This window comes from Malaclemys terrapin, chromosome 3 (genome assembly GCF_027887155.1).
Source record: "Malaclemys terrapin pileata isolate rMalTer1 chromosome 3, rMalTer1.hap1, whole genome shotgun sequence".
Classification (NCBI taxonomy): domain Eukaryota; kingdom Metazoa; phylum Chordata; order Testudines; family Emydidae; genus Malaclemys; species Malaclemys terrapin.
This window is the reverse complement of record NC_071507.1, coordinates 91581303-91600477: the sequence shown is the minus strand read 5'-3', so window position 1 is coordinate 91600477 and position 19175 is coordinate 91581303. Positions and strand designations below refer to the sequence as shown.

General features: G+C 39.6%; 1 protein-coding gene and 1 pseudogene across 7 annotated transcripts in view; one reads left to right on the top strand and one right to left on the bottom strand.

Annotated features, from left to right (window-relative positions):
- ZDHHC14 (zinc finger DHHC-type palmitoyltransferase 14) overlaps window positions 1-19175 on the top strand; it is a 180878-nt gene that overhangs the window by 67700 nt on the left and 94003 nt on the right. The gene's annotated exons all lie outside the window — the stretch shown is intronic.
- On the bottom strand, window positions 14269-14398 carry LOC128835175 (small nucleolar RNA U3; annotated as a pseudogene).

The window sequence follows — 19175 nt, the reverse complement described above, 5'->3', positions numbered from 1 at the left end:
GGCTCAGCCCGGCCCTGATAGGCTGCCTCTTTCTTTGCCCTGATTGGCTCTCCACAGGCCTTTGCTGATTGGCTGCTGGTCTGTGCAGCCTCACTGCCTGTTCCAGCCCTTTTTCTCATGGAGTGGGGCAGCCACCCCACTTCAGGTGGATTTTCTTATCTCAGTTATGGCTTGTAGTTCCTTATTCAAATTTTTAATTGAAGGTGGTTGCAGATATTGCAAAAAGAGAGCAATCAACCACTTGTTAAGGATGTTATAAAAAAGTTGAGACTTTAAAAAGAAGGAATCCCCCGTCTTCACCTCCCCCATCCAAAAAAGGAAAACAAACTCCTCCCAAAAGACCTAGGTTTTGTGTTTTTTCACAAGCCTTCATAATCTCAAAATGCTTTGCTCACTTAGCATCAAATTAAAAACATATTGCAGACTGGAGACCACACCCATTAAGAAATTCCAGTTGTAAATGAGCGTTTCAGAAAGTTAGAGGATGGCCAAAATTCCATTATATTGGAGAGTGTCTAGCAGCCTTAACTGAGGAATTGCTCATAACAAAAATTTGTATGGTTTGCCTTACATGATGGAAAATCCTGTGTGTTACTATCGGCGACTTGATTATCTCTCCACTTTCTTGGATTCACACCCAAAATCCTTGGGATGTTGCTTCTGTCATCACCCTTGTGCTCCAGTAGGGTAGTACTTCCTTAGGATCCATCAAGGCCACTCCTGAATTGGCCCAGTGGATTGTCAAGATCTGACACGAAGGATTCCCACTGCTGTTGTTGGTTTTTTTTGGGGGGGGTGGTGCAATGAATTCCAACTTCCTGCCTTCCTAAATCTCAGGAGACCAAGCCTGGTTGTTTAATGCATAGATTTACAAAAGATTACAGTTAGGCTGGCACAGTGCTGCTAACATATTGTGGGGAAAAGAATGCTTAAATATTTAATATGGGCAGCAGATTTGTATGTGTGTTTTTGTTTTCTTTTGGTGACAGCAAGATGCACTGAAATACAAACAATATTGATACATGGAAAAAATATAAATCCTGTTACTTCTTTTTCTTTAATTGCACCTCTCGTTCTTTGGAACAGTGCCAATTTTCTTTGTGGAAATACCTTTTTGTATAGGCAAATGTTATGCTTGACTAATATGATTTCTTTGAGCCATGGATCCTATAGTTGCTCACTGATGAAACTAGTTAGTCTTTATGAAACTGCCCTTGAAATGACTTGTTTATTACAGAACCTGAACACTGCAGAATTTCATTCATTTTCATTCCCATCTTTAATTACTCCCATAAGACAATTTTATAAGAATTTGAAAGTTAATTTCCTCAGATGTTGGCTAAAATGTTTGATAGACAAGCCTGTGTACACGTGGAAACCAAACTATTGCTGAAAATGTTTCTCATTAATGGCTATTGAAAGCTATCTAAGTGTTTGTGCAAACCTGACTTAATGCCATCTCAGAAAACAGGACTGAGACTTTCAAGGGTCAGGGGAGAAATGCCCAGTCTCTAAAAAGAGATGCCTAGTGATTTCTAGTTTCATGTCTTCTTTCTTACATTTTTTTTTTTTTTTTTTTTTGGTAACTATATGTATTTGTATGTGAAGTCTGATAATTACCGTAGTGAAATACAACGTTGTTTTAAGTCCTCAGGGCTTTTATTTTTTCTGTTGTATTGTGAAAGCGTTGGCTTGGAGCTTTCCCCTACTGCTATGTATCTAGTTACTAATAATTATTTGTTACAGCAGTGCCTAAAGACCCCAACTGATTTATTCTGTGTTTGTAGAGCACAGTGGGTCATGGTCTATGACTAGGGCTCTGTAGCACTATGGTAATACAAATGATCATAATTGGGGGTTGACTGATTGTGCCAAACACCGTACAATGCATACTAACAGTTCTATTTGCTGCCTAGAAGAGGTTATACTCTACATATCTAACAGACAAAGGATAGGGAGTGGAAACCAACACAGAAGGGTGAAGTGACTTCACCCAGGGTCAGTGGTAGAGTAAGGGATAGAACCCCACATCTCCTGAGTCACAGTTCAGTCTACTGGGCCACTCTGCCCTTTTTATTTTAATCCTCCACCTCCAAATTTAAATCTTTCCTAAAGAAAAAATCACATTTTAAAATAATCAGATCCAGCTAACTTGCATCCAAGAGTTTTAAAAAAAACTGGCTGAGTTGCCTGCCTCACTGGTCGTGTTGATTTTCAATGAGTTTTGGTACCCTGTGAAAGTTCCAGAAGACTGGAACAAAGCTAATGTTCCACCAATATTTAAAAAGACAGTCAACCTCTATAGTCTGTGTTCACTCCTTGTAGCTCAGCCAATCCTCACTAGCGGCTCCGAAGTTATGCCAACAAGCCCACTTCCTCAGCCTTTCTATGGTTAGGAAAGAATCCCTTGCAATCTTTAGGAGAGGGTTATCGCACAAACAGTACTCTGACCTCTAACCTGTTACTATAACACAATATTTAAAAATTGTAAAGAGGATGATTCAGGTAATTATAGTCCTGTCAGTCTGACACTGATTCCGGGCAGAATAATGGAGCAGTTGATATGGGACTCCATTAATAAAGAATTGAAGGAAGATAATATAATGCTAATCAACATGGGTTGATGGAAAATAGGTCTGGTCAAACTACCTTGATATCTTTTTGTTGTTGAGATAACAAGTTTGATTGATAAACTACCTACCTGGGGAACAAATATTTGATAATGGGCTCTTCATTCTATCAGACAGAGGTATAACAAGATCCAATGGCTGGAAGTTGAAGCTAGACAAACTCAGACTGGAAAAAAAGGTGTACATTTTTAACAGTGTTAAACTAAACTATTAGAACATTTTACCAAAGATCATGGTGTCTTCTCCATCCACTGACAATTTGAAAATCAGGATTCGATGTATTTTTAAAAGATATACTCTGTTTCAAATGGAATTATTTGGGGGGATTTGTGGACTGTGTTATACAGAAGTTCAGACTAGATCATAGTGATCCCTTTCGACCTTGGAATCTTTTTTTTGTTTTTGTTTGTTTGTTTTTAAATCTTTCTGAAGATTTCAGTATGCCTTTCTGGAATTTACTCACATGAAGCTATGAAATAAACCATTTCACATATACAGTGGAAGGACTTGAGTCCAAAACTAAAGTTGGCTGTCCGTCAAAGTAGTCTAAAAGCAGAATTAAATGTTGTGTTATAGTAACAGTTTAGAAGTTAGAGGTTTGTGCAATAACCTTCTTTAAAGATCGCAAGGGATTCTTTCCTAACCATAGGAAGGCTGATTAAGTGGGCTTGTTGGCACAACTTGGGAGCCACTAGGGAGAGTTGGCTGAGATACAAGACATAAGTGCAGACTAGAGAAGGTTGACTTGCTGTAGGTTTGGAAAATGATATAGTAGTAGTTAACTTTAAGTGTTAGGTAAGATAACCAAATGGTCAGGTACAAAATGTAAGTGACCACTAATGCAGGTTGTACAGGGCAGTACACTAGCCATTACTTTTTAAGGAATATTTTTCTATATTTTTTTTCTGTTAAAACAAATTCCCATACCAGTCATATTCTGATTGTCTTCACCAGTTGGTAGGAGATTAACTTTCTCTTGCCCCTCACCCCAAATAAAGATGGATGTTTCTCTGTTGCTTGGTTCTGTATTTGCATTTTATTTATGTTGTGCTGTCTCCAGTAAGGGTGGTACTTCTCATCCTTTTATCTACGGTTTTGCTCCAGGTAGTAAGTCCAACTTGATCAGTTTTGTGTTTTTATAGACTTCAGGCTTAGTCTTACTCTGCAGTACCTGATGGGGGTACCTGGGGGGTTCTTGTCAAGTCAGCAAGTGCAGTGCCTGATTTTCCAAGATACGTTACAAGACTATCCGAGAAAAGAACTGAGCCCTTAAGTTTTTATCTGAATTTTACTTATAAAAACATTATCAAGTGACATCTTACAATATTTATTTTACTTGCCATTCTTAATGGGTCACTTTTACACTCTCCTGAGAATAACTTCCTTTTCTGTCAATATTGCCTCCGTTTAAACACTGACAGTCTGTATTTCTGTTTTTATAGAGCTTCAATTGACATGGCTTTTCTGTTCATTTCCTCCTTTGTGTGCCAACGTTGGGGATGACAGCACAGGTCAGGGAGTGGTGTTCATTAGTAAACTTGCTTCAGAGCCAGTAAAGAGAGCACAATTTTTTCAGTTACAGGCGCCATGTAATAATGACCACTATATTGTATTTCTGTAATATTCCAGTTAGGTTATAGACATTTTGAGAGGTCACATTGTGGGCTTAAACCCCTGGAGTGGTTGTAGTTGTAGTAGTAGTAGTATGTTGGGTGGTGGTTGTTTGGAGGGAAGATGAACTTGTAAAATCTTTGATTTTTTTTTTCTTTTAACCCTGAATAGATTTTTGTGCATGTTCTTGCTGAACAGTTGTTTACATTTTTGAGGTTGCTGATTAAAAAATCTGGATCCAAAATAAATAATATGTTTCAATATTATTGTAGCATTTAGGGGTTCTAGTTATGGACCAGGACCCTATTGCACTAGGTGCTGCATAAACATAATGGCTGCCAAGTGTCAGTATAATTTAAAAGTTAGTCTAAGGGTCCTGATTCCAACAGTTGCTGAGAACCCACATCTCAGGTTTTAGACACTAACAAAAGGCCTGATGTCCATGCACCCCAGCAACCTTTCGTGCACACACAGGAAGTTGGATGGGGAGGATAGACAAACAGTTGAAGGATTGGGGAAAGGAATGCAACCATACCCTGATTGTAATGATTGTATTGTAATGATTGCCCTCTACCTTGTTATTTCTGTGGGTTTTTTGTTTTCTAAATACATAAACTAGCCAGCTGCCCCTTCTACAACCCTGGCCACTGTTAATTTCTTTTTTCCACAGATTCTTCAGTATTAAACAAGGTATTGATAGTAAACTATTTGGCTCGGGGGGTGGGGGGGTGGAACCTTATTCACAACACAGAATAAAATGCAATGTTTAGGCAATTTTTGGACTTCAGGGATAAAGGATGAAGAGCTACTTAATTTACAAAATGTGAAATGTTGAATCTGTATCAAGCTTATAAAATACAGTTGAGGGCCATGCCTTCTGTCTATACATTTAGATGTCTTCAATTTTTTTTTTTTTTTGGTCCTGCCAGCCAAATCTTGTTAGAACCTTCTGCCTGGTGGTTATAAAATAGCATTGACCATAATGATAGAGTGGAAGTGACTGTCACAAAACAAAGTCTAACATGAAGAAAATGGAAACAACCATAGCAACAGAATGACGATAATTTAGTTCACTACCTTAAAGATAACTTTATCAGGACACCAAGTGTAACTTCTCACTATCCTCTTTATCAAAAAAGAAGTTCAGTTACATATTTGGTACTGCTTTTGGATTTTGATGAGCAAACTATTCAGAATTAAATTCTGAATCAATTGGTGGGCTTTCAGTGCCAGATAACCCTTCAGTGTTTTGATCTTCCAAATCGTAGTCAGAAACTATCATACAGTGCTATGTAATGGATACACAAAATGAATCTTTGTTTTAATATATCAGAGGGCAATATAATTGTAGGGAATTGGTGTACATTAGGGTTACCATATTTTAATTTTAAAAAAGGAGGACACTCCGGCCCTTCCCCAACTCTGCCCCTTCCCCAAAGTCCCTGCCCCAACTCTGCCCCCTCCCCTGAACGCTCCGCGCCCCTGCTTCTCCCCCTCTCCTGCTTCCCGCGAATCAAATGTTTGCGGGAAGCCTGAAACAGGGAGGCAGCAGGTAAGTTGGGGCTGGGGTTGGGGCGTGGCGTGGCGCGGCCCAGTCTGGCCCCCCCGGCCGAGCGGCTCCCTCTGGCAGCTGGCCGGCCCAGGCCAAGAGGCTCTGGCCCCGGCATCTCACGCCCCGCCCAAGCACCAGCGGCCCCGGCCGAGCACTGCCGGCCCCAGCGACCCCAGCCCCAGGCTCCGGCCCGGACCCAAGCCCCACGACCCCTTCCTCCCGATTTTCCCGGACATGTCCGGCTTTTGGGGATTTCCTCCCAGACGGGGATTTGAGGCCCAAAAAGCCAGATATGTCCGGGAAAATCCAGACGTATGGTAACCCTAGTGTACGTAATATTCTTTAAGTTCACAGTGTCAAATGTGGGAGTTCAAAAATTAGATGTGCAGCTGTGTTTTGTTTTGTTGGGGTCCTTGCATGATCTAATCCAGTGGTCTCCAAAGTGGGGTGCGCTTTTTTTTTTTTTCAGAGTAAAGTTTTTACTTATTTCAAATCCTTTTCCTCTAGGTAAGGGTTAAGGCATAGTGGTAGAGAAATGGGAAGCTGTGCTGCTGCTGCATATACTGAACCCTGTTTTGTGGATATAGTCCTTTATTCTCCAGGACAGCTAATGTATCCATTTTCATATATCCCTCTCTTATACACTTCCCTCCTCTCTCCCCATGACTCTCAAAATGCGTGCATATAAATGTGTATATATATAAACCATGGAATACATGGTTTGGCATGGTAAAAGTTTAGGATGGCCTTTTTACTTTTGCCATGAGTGATGAAGCTACAAGTGCGTTTTATGCAGATGCACCTGAACCAGTATCAATAAAACCATAATGCCACACTACCATGTGACAAATATAGAATATTTGAGATGTTTTAGAGAGTTAAGTGTTTTATTTAGGTAACTTAAGATTTTCCACCTGCAAAGCCCAGGTACATAGTTACCAAGAGGTCAACTGTATATGCCTCAGGAGAGAAATGTGAATCACCTCCAAAGATGGGTCATCACATAAGGGAATGTGATGGGGTAGGATACACATTCACTAATCCATTTTAAGGGATTCTCCATTGCATGAAGTTTGGGAGTCGCTGACAATAGGATATGATACCATTTACATTCTGTAATGCTAGGGTTACCATATGTCTGGATTTTCCTGGACATGTCTAGCTTTTTGGGCCTCAAATCCCCGTCCGGGAGGAAATCCTAAAAAGCCGGACATGTCCGGGAAAATAGGGAGGGAGGGGTCGTGAGGCTTGGGTCCGGGCCGGAGCCTGGGCCCGGAGCCGCTGGAGCCAGCGGTGCTCGGCCGGGGTTGCTGGGGCGGGAGACGCCAGGGCCAGAGCCTCTTGGCCGCGCCCCAGCCCCAGCCTACCTGCTGCCTCCCTGTTTCAGGCTTCCCGCGAACATTTGATTTGCGGGAAGCAGGGGAGGGGGAGGAGCAGGGGTGCGGAGCATTCAGGGGAGGGGGCAGAGTTGGGGTGGGGACTTTAGGGAAGGGGCGGAGTTGGGGCAGGGCTGGGGGCGGGGAAGGGGCAGTACCAAATTAAAATATGGTAACCCTATGTAATGCTACCCTTTTCTTCTTTTGGTAGGGTAGTGATTTTTCTAATTGTGGTTGGTATGTTCTTGTGGTCCAGGTTTACGTTAGCTTCCATGTTATGCTCATACAGAGCACATGGGATCTTTATAAGGAAGGTAAATACACAGTATTTATTGAGAATACGACAGTTAGCATACGCTTTTTAGACACACACACACACACACACTCTCTCTCTCTCTCTCTCTCCTGCCAGTGATGTTCATAGTTACCAGTCTGTTGTAACTCAAGTCAATCTAATGGCCAGTTAGATTGAGCACGAGTGTGGAGCTGGGTTCTGTCGGTCGCGATCTGATGCTCCGAGGCTTTGCAGGACTGAACCCAGAGTTCCATGGCAAAACACCCCAGCTTTATAGTTGTAAATTTCCATTTGAGTCCATGCATTTTGCAATGTCATCCTGTCATCGTTAGTCCTTAAGTGGTGTTATCATTTGATGGTTATTGTCGGGCTTCCCATCGTTCTCTTATTTGTTGTCTCGCCTCTGAGGTCGTCAATGCTGCTAACATGTTTAACATCGGATACAATGGATGTTTTCTGATTGTCTCCTGGTCTTTCCAAGTCTCTCACTTCTTCTTGACCATCTGGACATTTATGATGGCTTTCACACCTTATCTTTTTCTGATGCATGCATGCCTCGTTCACACAAACAATCTCTTACAGAAACCTTCAAAGGTACACAGACAGCAGTATTGTATATTCAGCAGAATACATTGTAAATCAAGCTGTGCTAAATCTTATAACTAAAACAATTCACATTGGGGCTTCAGGCCCTCAACATTCCTCTAATCTTTTTAACATAGATACAATAGAGAATCCTGTCTCTTATTTCCTTATTTGTAATACATATAGGAAATCATAGTAGCTTTATAACTTATTTTAAAACAAAAGGGTGACCATAATCACTCATAAGGATTGTTCTGGTCTGTCATTCCTTTCTGCTATTCAAAAGGGGTGGCTGACAGGATGAAATTAAATCATACATTAATTCTCATAGTACATTATAAAATCCAGCTCCTACATCCATGGTGGTGGTAGTGGTGTATGGGAGTATGTGCATGTACATGAGACTTCCCTTTATTGTTTTGTGCATATGTTATCGGTTTCCTTTTTTAAGAATCTTCTGAATTTCAGGCAAGAATTGAAGAGTATTTATGGGGCTGAGAGCATATTGAAAAGTCACATACCAAGAATCTCTTGCTGTAATTCCAGAGTGAATATTCTGGGAACAGTGCAGTAACTGAGTTTTGCTCTGGTTTCCGTGATAGGATTGCCTGAGGAGTAGAAGAGATCACATTATTCCTCTTGCAAAATCATCTAGCAAATGTCAATATAAATAGTGACAGGAGAAGTGTCTTTTTAGTGTGATTTTTTTTTTTTTTTTTTTTTTTGGAATGGAATCGTACATGCAGTAACAGATTACGTAATTCAAAATGTTTTTTTAAAAGTGTTTAAAGTTACAATTAAGATAAATAGGATAACGGCTTTATGTGCTTTGTTTCACCTTCTTGTGGCACTTTGTCTGACAAAACCAGAGACAACTGTTAAATTGAAGAAGTAAATTACACTTTCTAGGAAAGAGAGCTATAATATCCCATTATTCATCACTACCTAAAATACTGGTTCAGTTTACACCGTATTTTGTGTTTTATGGTAATTGCTGAACAAAATTATAGTAATAACTCCACTGTGTAAGAGAATTATAATGAAATATTAGAAGTCAAAATTGCATATGAAACAGCTTTTAAAGTATTTTACTGAACTCTTGGGTTTTTTATGTAAATGTTTTTTTTTTTTTGCTGAAATAATGTTTGCGTAAAGAGTTGGTTGAATAAGCATTTCTTATTTGTTTTTTCATGTTTGTTCTTCCTTCCCTTCAAGTCCTGTATGTAAAATATCTGGCAAAATATTTAACTGATCTGCACAGATCACTTAAACTGACCAGTCTCAATCTCTGGGACGTTACTTAAATTACATCAGTTTGCAGAACATGCTGTTCATGAGCAAAAATTAAACAGTTATATAGATGCCATATTGTTTTCTTCTTTTTTGTGATATTCTAAACTTTTAACCATTAATAAGGAAACTTTCCATTCAAGATTTAACTTTTTTCTTCGATTATAAAGAAATAAGTACTGAATACTGTACATTTCTGTAATAGATATATCTCAGAATAGTATAGTCCACAAGACAATGCTTGCGAGTATGCCCTCTATTTGAATAGGGCAATTTAGATGGTATATAGTGTAAACAATTATTACTGGAATAAGCAAGTGTCTGTTAGTAGGGGCAATTGTCATTTCAGTCAGCAGCCTTTTTCAAGATGCTCATTCCTGTTCATGCTGTATTATCAGAATATTACAGGATATGACATCTTGATAAAGCCATTAACTGAAATGTCACTTCCCTCTGCTAACACAACTTGAAAAGTATTTGCTTATTTGGATTTAAATGTGCACACAGAGAACTCCTATCCTGAGCTTTCAGTGGCCTTGTGTTAATTAAAAAATACAGCTAAAAAATATTGCAAAACTAAAATAGCAGCATTTTCTTCCTTTCTTTCCCTCTCTGTCCAGACACATTCATATCACCATTAAGTCAGCAAAAATATTAAAATTCAAATAAAATGTACTGTTAAAATCTCTCTAGCCATTTTGACCCTCCCCAAACCTGAAGGAAATTAACTTTGAAGCATGCCCATAAGTCAGCACGCTTGGGCAATTATAGACCAACATGAAGAGTGAATCTCGAAGTCAAGGGAACCTCATGGAGAACATGCTGCCAGGAACTAGAGGTTGAAAAAGGTGAGATGGGGAAAGACTTTATCAAAAGTTGTGAGTTGGGTTTTTTGTTTAACATTTTTTATATGAGCCCCAAGTTAGTCTTGGACTTGATCTGGCCCTCCTATGGCAAGGAATTCCTCTTCTGGGGGAAAGAGGGGATCGTTCTGAGGATGCTCTGCTCTCTAGCTGGAATTTAAAAGCACTCCTCATACTTAAGAAGCAGTCTAATACCTTTGGAATTGTGTTAGCTGATGGTGATGTAGCTTGGGGTAAACCTAGGCAACATCACAACTCCAGAGGTTAGCTTCCATTTTCAGCTGTGTTTAAATTAATTTGTTTTCTTCAGACTCTGTGCCAACCAAGAGAGGCCTGAGCTATCTAGGTCCCAAACTATTAAGAACTTTGTAAATTAGGATCAAGACGTTGAAATTAGTCCTGAAATGAATAAGAAGCCAGTGGAGTTCATTTTTGCACTGTTGTCAACTCTTCCAGTGTTGTACATCTTGCAGTATTTGGTGTTTGCTTAAAAACCTCAACTCCTGGAGTCGTGTGACAGACATCAGAACCTAAGATTTCATTTAAAAGAAAAAGGTGTTACTGCTACTTATGTTTTTAAAAAACAAAACATAAATCCACCTAAAATACGCCACTAACCAATATAGTTATACTTGTAAAGCTTTTAAGTGTAGACAAGGCTCAAAACCTAGAAGATAAATAAGAAGTAAATTTTTTTTAAATTTCATGTTTAAGCCAATCTCATTATTTTTTGAACATTTGGGGCTGGCAGTGCTATAGCATGATTCATTCATGTCAGCCTTAGTTATTAATGAGGCAGCCTGCAACATACTTCACCAGAGGCAACCTTTTACGTGTGGTGATTATGCTAGGCCCTACATAGAGAAGCTTCAGTAGTCTATCTAGGAGGCAATTAAAACATGGCTTGAGTGTTGCTGGTATTCAGCTCTGGCATAACTTTCTCAACATCTGTGGAGCCCAACTGTATGAAGTTGCAGCAAATGCTTTCTAGGGCTCTGGGGAAAGGGGAGCATGTGAATGAGTTGCCACTGTTTTTACTCTGCTCCTTTTAGGAGAAAGGGAGTAAAGCCCCATTTTATTCTTCTTTGCTCCTCTCTATGCATCACGGATGAGAGAGAGTATACAGCCCATAGTGCTTAATTTTTAACAATAAAATGTTATAGGCTACTAATGTACAATGTGGATGAGATCCTTCAGTTCTTTTTTTAATTGAAGCAGCTGCAGGAAGTGATTTAGATTTAAAGCTTAGCTCTTCAAATGACAAGTTTAATATGTTTATTGCATCTCATGCGCGTAGCAGTATACCTAGTACAGATTGTGTGCAAAATATCATTTATTTCAATGGGGCTTCACGCACATACATTTATATTGTAATGGGCTCTATTAGTGATGTTTTCCCAGGATTTTTGAGTAAAGGTTGTTTTGAAAGTTTTAGGTAGTAGACTTTTGATGTGCAGAATTCCAGAAAACAAAATGTCATGGAAATTAGTGGCCTAGAAATAATTGGGAGTAGGATTACTGAGCCCCTCTGGTAGAACTCTTCACTCTGCAGTAATCCCTCTGGTTCACCAATCATTTCATTCTTCCAGGCACTTTATTAGAAAAAGGTCCTCTTGTGAGCCTCTCCCTTACCAACAAGAGGGCCTGTAGCAGGGCCTGATTCTGCGCTTGTATCCTGTGAAGTTATTGATGCCTCTGCAGCCTGGGTACAAAACAGTACAAATCAGAAGGAAGACTTTCTGCACAAGACTGTGCACTTACTTTGCTTCGGTGTAAAACTTCATAAGGTGCAAGCAATAGAGAATCAGGCTTGGAAATTCTTACTTATATAAAAAAAACACTCATCAGGGGATAGAGCTAGGGGTATTAAGTATTTTCCCAAATTGTGGGTTTTATTGTATTTATAACTACTTAGGATTACCTAAGTACTGGTATTTTGTGTCTTCAGTTAGAACAAATATTTCACCTTAACCTTCTTTGTGAACTAATTGAAACACTACAAAGTGTGTGTGTGTGTGTGTGTGTGTGAGAGAGAGAGAGAAAGAAATTTGTTAATCAGCTAATAGTGTGAAAAACTTTATTTGTACAATATGGAAAGAAAAAGAAGAAATGTATTTATAATTTATAAAGGGCAGAAATCAGTCACTAAACAAGACTTGAACTTGAAAAGCCTTTATGATTGTCTTGCTGTTTGTGAAGGAGTAACTTTGAAAGCCTTTTGTTTGTCAAGGATATGTCATATCTGTTGGACTTTTCTAAAGAAGCTAATGATTTGGTAGGACTGAGGTTCCTGATTTAAAAAAAAGGAATGAAAAATTTCCCATTTTGTTATCTACCTTCTAAAATAGGTGATTTTATATATCGATGTTTTAAAAATTCTCCTTTGATTTAAAAAAATTATAAAATGTGCTTGCTAATTTTGGAGCTGTAACAAAAGCAGCTATTTTTCAGACCGAGATTTTGCATTATCATATCTATCCACTACTTTCAGCTTTGTCATTTGATCATTAGAGTTAATTCATGTAGCAATAGAAGAGAGAAGAGTCATACCATGCTGTTACTTGATTGTAGCACATCTGTTATAGTGAACCTCAGAGAATGTGCATGCTCATAGTTGAATTGTTATGGAGGAATTCGTGGTTATTTTGTGCTGTTATGTTCAACATTGCTGCCTAACATTCTTTTAAATTCCTAGGTCCAAATCCATCTCTTCTGTAACTCTGACTTCGATGGATTTGCATATCAGCTGAATTTAGCCATTCTTATTATGGGGCTCGTTGCGTGCTGGGTGGTCTGATAGAGAAAGGCCCTGCAGTCTCTCTTGCTTTTGGTAATTGCTGTTTGTCTCAGTCTCTGCCAAAATCATCAAGCTATGTCAATAGATTTGAACCTTGCCCCTCAAAGTGATGATTAGTTAATGACCTACACTACTGGATTTAAGAGATCTGCTTTCTGAAACTTTTGGATTTAAGGAATATTTTTTCCTTCTAATCTATATGGTCCAAGGGTTCATTTAGCAGTCCCTGGTGTTCCTTTGTGTAATAACTTTTTAAAAGTATTGAATAGTGGTAGGACATTCTTGTACAAAATAGTATATGTCTGTTCCCATTTAAAAATATATATTAAACTGGGGTTAAGTTTGAGTATTTCCCAAAATCAAGCATTACAAACTCCAAAATTCAGAGTAAAGGTTAAACTTAAAAGAAATCCTAACATGTTAGGGAATGGTATGCATTGTTAAGGCATCACAAAAACCTCAATTGTGCCCTGTTGTGTGACCATGCAATAATGTTACAATTACAATTTTAGCACAGTAAAAGCTACACTATAGTTAGGGTTAGCACCAGCTTTCTAGCTAGAGCTCAACTGTTGTAAGCACTCTAAAGTCCATACGGTTGATCAGATTGCCTTGAAATTTGTGGTGTATCATGGGGGCATAAGGGATGGTCAGTGCTCCAGATTTAGGGCTGTTTGATGCAGGCGTTCCAGAGATACATCCTGCAGGGAGAAGCGGAGAGGCAGGGGGAACTCTTCCTAAGTTGGGAAGCCCTTCCTGTTAAAACACATTCTAGCAGCTATTTTTCCCCTCACAGATAAAGATTAGGGCTGTCAAGCGATTAAAAAAAATGAATCAGGATTAATCGCACAATAAAAAAAATGAATTGCGATTAATCGCACTGTTAAACAATAATAGAATACCATTTAAATATTTTTGGATGTTTTCTACATTTTCAAATATATCGATTTCAATTACAACACAGAATTCAATGTGTACAATGCTCACTTTATATTTATTTTTGGTTACAAGTATTTGCACTGTAAAAAAACAAAAGAAATAGTATTTTTCAATTCACCTAATACAAGCACTGTAGTGCAATCTCTTTATCATGAAAGTTGAACTTACAAATGTAGAATTATGTACAAAAAAATGCATTCAAAAATAAAATGTACAATTTTAGAGCCTGCAAGTCCACTCAGTCCTACTTCTTATTCAGCCAAATGCTAAGACAAACAAGTTTGTTTACATTACAGGAGATAATGCTACCGTCTTCTTATTTACAATGTCACCTGAAAGTGAGAACAGACATTTGCATGGCACTTTTGTAGCTGGCATTGCAAGGATTTATGTGCCAGATACTTTCGGCTACACTTCTCTAGTTACAAACTATAGAAATGATCCCTGAAAGTATAGTCGTATGTCCCTTCATGCTTACATTGTTCTGCTTTTGAGTGCAGTTATGTAACAAAAAAATCTATATTTCTAAGTTGCGCTTTCATGACAAAGAGATTGCACTACAGTACTTGTATGAGTTGAATTGAAAAATACTGTTTCTTTTGTTTATCATTTTTACAGTGCAAATATTTGTAATCAAAAATAATATACACTTGGATTTCAGTTACAACACAGAATACAATATATATGAAAATGTAGAAAAACATCCAAAATATTTAATAAATCACAACTGGTATTCTATTGTTTAACAGTACAATTAAAACTGCGATTAATCGTGATTAATTTTTTTGAGTTAATTCAATGAGTTAACGGCAATTAATCAACAGCCCTAATAAAGATCAAATCAGGGTTGCAAATGCTTGAGAGTTACCCCCAACAGAGTGTCTGGTATCCACCAGCCCTTTGGGGGAATCAAATGAATTTTATTTTAAGAGTTTGTTTCTCCAGTTAGGCATGTGCCAAACAGCTTAAGGCTCACGTGCCCATACACACACCTAATAGATTACACTGAGCATGCACAAATGGAGGAGGTAAAAGGATTTGTTATCCTTCTAACACCCACTGACGATGAATGGTGAGATTGTTCGCATGTCTCAGAGCTACTGTTTCAGGCTGTATTCATCTTCACTGAGTATTCTTTTTCAGCTGAGAACATCTCACTGAGATGAGTGGGCCACTTCACATCTCTCTGAGCCTGCTATGCTGATGAGGAATATGTTGTGCCCCTCCCCTTCATTTTCCCTTTAATTTTTTACAATATTACAGTGAAGCGGCATCTGTCCTCTAGCTAAAGTTGGGAAGCCCTTCCTGTTAAAAGAATGACTCTTCTGAGTGCTCTAGTATTTGTGCACTTGCACAAATTGTCTTGAAATTTGCTGTACCTCATGGGTGTATAGGGTAGGATTAATTATCCAAATGTGGGTCCATTTGAGCAAGGGGTTCCTGAGATAGTCTCCAGGGGGAAAAATAATTAATTACATTCACAGATTCTAGCAGCTTTGGTGTTTTGAATCCTACACTGGGCAGAAATCTGAGAATGAACTGTGAACATTTAGAAAAAACCTGCCTCTGTCAAAGTTTTTGCGGTTTGTTTTGTTTTATCTTTTTGCTTTCTCTCCACTTTGGAGAAATGTAATCTGAGTACAGCAAAATATTCAGAAGGCCCTGCAACACATCACTCCTGGATGGGGTAGGGAGGCTGCCCAGAGTGTGTAGAGGAGAGGCTGATTGGCCAACGCAAGTTACATTGGTGTACAGCTGCCACAGTTAGTATATCGCTCATGTGCGTGCATATGTGGCTGTTTGTGCTGGTGGTGTGCATACTCACCAGAAGTGCATGTCAATGTAAGTGAGATGCACCATAGGTAGGTCATGTGCCACTGCATGGCTCAATCCCTTTTGGAAAACTTTCACAATGTATTTTGGGATAGAAGTGAGTCATGTAGGAATGACTAGGGGCAAGTGGTCAAGTTCCCATCATACAACTTTCTCCATCTCATGATGCGAAACAGGTCCCAACATTTTTTTGCTGCTTTTTAAAATCCCACAAACCTGTGTGGAACTTTTCACTGTGCACCATCACTGACAGAAACATGGCACCCACAGAGCTCTGCAAACAAAGGACTTACAATCCTCTGGCATTTGAAGACCCGCAGGAAGAACCATAACATGGGGGGCAGGAAGATATCGTCAAGGAGAGCTTGTTGAAGGACATAAAAACTAATTCAAGGTTGTTGGTGGTGTTCATTGAGCAGCTGCAGACAGTGGAGCCCTGCTTCTGGCCTGAGAAATGAGCATTGACTGGTGTGATTGCATTGTAGTGCAGGTTTGGGACAATAAGCAATGGCTTGCAGAACTTTCGGATGCGAAAGCCTACATTCCTGGATCTATGTGTTGAACTTTGCAACTGAACAGGGACACCAGTGGAGAATTGGTGGTGGTCACATAGTGGAAACTTGCAATGCTGAATTGGTGCTGGTGGGAAATCATTTTGTAGTTGGAAAATCTGCAGTAGGAGCTGTTGTCATACAGATGTGTAGGACCATTAATCATCTCTTGCTACGCAGAACTGTGACTCTAAGCAATGTGAAGAATGTAGTGGATAGATCTGCAACAATGGGGTTCCTGAACTGCGATGGAGCAATAGACGGCACACATATCCCTATTTTGGCACTGGGCTACCTTGCCACAGAGTACATGAATAGAAAACGGCTACTTTTCTATGGTTATGCAAGCATTAGTGGATCACCCAGGTCATTTTACAGACATTGGTATGGGCTGCTCAGGGAAGGTGCATGACACTTGCAACTTTAAGAACACAGAACTGTTCAGAAAGCTGCAGCTGGACATTTTTTCCCGACCAGCTGATTACCATTGGCCATATTAAAATGCCAGCAGTGATTCTGGGGGGACCAGCCTACTTCTTGCTCTCCTGGTTCATAAAGCTGTATGCTGGCCATTTTGACAGCACCAAGGAAAGATTCAACTATCGACTCAGCAGGTGCAGAATGACAATTGAATGTGCTTTCATTGCTTGAAGGGACTCTGGTGGTGTTTACTTACTAGATTGGATCTCAGTGAGAAAAATATCCCAATAGATATAGCTGCCTGTTGTCCTGCATAGTATTTGTGAGGCAAAAAAGCTGCCAGGGCAGAGGTGGAGTAGCTGTCCATGGACCTTGAACAGCCAGGCTCAAGAGCTCAACGGGATGCTGTACAGTTGACAGAGGCCTTGAAAGAGCACTCTAATGGCCAGCCACGTTAATGTGCTGTGCTCGACTATGCTTTGACCGTGAACTTTTGGGGGCGATTGGGAATTTTGTAGTGCTAGTTGTACACATACAAATATTATATTGTGTCTGTGATGCTGGCAGACCAGATGCCAGCTCTTGCCAAATCTGCAGGCATTAGCTAAGAACTGACAAACTTATAGCTGGATACCAGACTAGTTCGTTCTGTTAGTTTTGCTTAGAATAGGTATTAGTCTTCTAAGAATGTATTTAGTGTTTAGACTCTATGAAATGCTTGTAATCTCCGTTATAATGTCTGTATTCCATGCTATAAGAAAATATGTAAGTTTTGCTTTACAACGTTGAAAATGTTTGCTCTGAGCTTGTGAACCCAGGCAGGGAATTGTCCCCCCCATTCATCCAGGAGGACTGTCAACGTTTAAGTGAGTCATTAAAAGACAAAAACTGTGTTAATTGTCCCATCTGCCCATGGAAAAGTATGGAGAGAAGGCCTCGTCCCATCGCTTTGAGTGCTGGGTAATGGAAAATCTTTGCATCAACTATTTTTATCTCTTTGCTGCTTGAACTCTCACAGAGCCAGAGAAACAACAGAAGCCAGAGATCCCCAGGGGTTACCTCCTGGGTCCACCCTGAAAGATACTTTGAATTGACAGATCACTACAACTCTGTCACTTCTAGGATCTAGATGGTAACTCATTTGTGTGTATGTTTGCTTGCTTTATCCTGTAAAGAACTCTTATTCCTTTTTCCTAATTAGTAAACCTTTAGATAGTTTATTATAGGATTGGTTACAGGTGTTGTCTATGGTGTAAGATCTAGGGTACCAATTGATCTGGGGTGGTCTCTTGGGACTGGAAGCAACCTGAATATGGTGTGATTTTTGGTGTGACATTTTTTTGTATTGGTGTACTTTACTTTGCCAGTCAGCTTCTCCTGTAAATGCTCCTGTGCTTCTCCTTATGCATGCATGGGGGGAATCCCTGACAAAATCTCAACTGCTGCTACCATATACTCCTTCAAATCCCTCCTTAAGACTCATCTATGCCATGATGCCTACAAAATATAGCTTGCTGCTGGCTAGACCGAAGACAACCTCTGACTGTTCCTTTTCCCCTTCTTTCCTTTTCTTAGTACTAACCTCCCTATTTCTAAACCCAATTACAAACCAAAAAAGCCCTGCAGTACGTGTAATAAAGTTGTGCTAGTACTTTACCATATTAACTTGCTTGTATGTTATATCCACATCCAGTCTTGTTTCTGTGTTTGTACAGCACCCTGCACCAATGGGGTCCCAAGTCTGATTGGGGGCTTGGTATAAAAGCCCCCAATCCAATAAAATTAAGTGAAATAAATAAAATTAGTGAAAATAACTGTCTTGTTCACTTACCATATTAGGCCCTGATCCTACAAGTCAGCTCTGGTAGTGCAGACCTTTTGTCCATTGTTGTCAAGCCCCACTGAAATCAAGTGGATTTGATTGCAGAATCGTGGCCTAACTTTGAGTGTTCTTTCTTTGCACCTCAGTTTTTCCTCCCCCTCTCCCCCCTTTGGATACATCAGATTCACCATCAACTCACATAAATGCTTGGTAGAGAACACAGCTGAATGAAAATTCATGCTGTGAAAAACATTTGTTTGAAGAGGAAATAATATGTCAAAGCAGTGACTGATATGAACTCTGTGTCTGCCAGTCTAGCCCTGGGAAACAACCGGTTTCATCCGCAGCCCCAGCAAGACTGAAGGGAGAGAATGGATGGAGGGACCTCCATTCTGGCTGATAGGTGTGTGACCAAGGTGGGAGCAAAGTCTACAAATAAGTGGGGGAGGGGGAAATAAGGGATCCTGGAGTTCAAGAAGTTTGAGACCCACTGGGTTAAGGAACATATCTCGTTCAGACAGTGAAGCAGTGACAGCTAGAAGTAGAACGCAGAAGTTTGTCTCCATCTCGCCATTAGACAAAACATTGCACTTATAGCTGTTGCAGATACA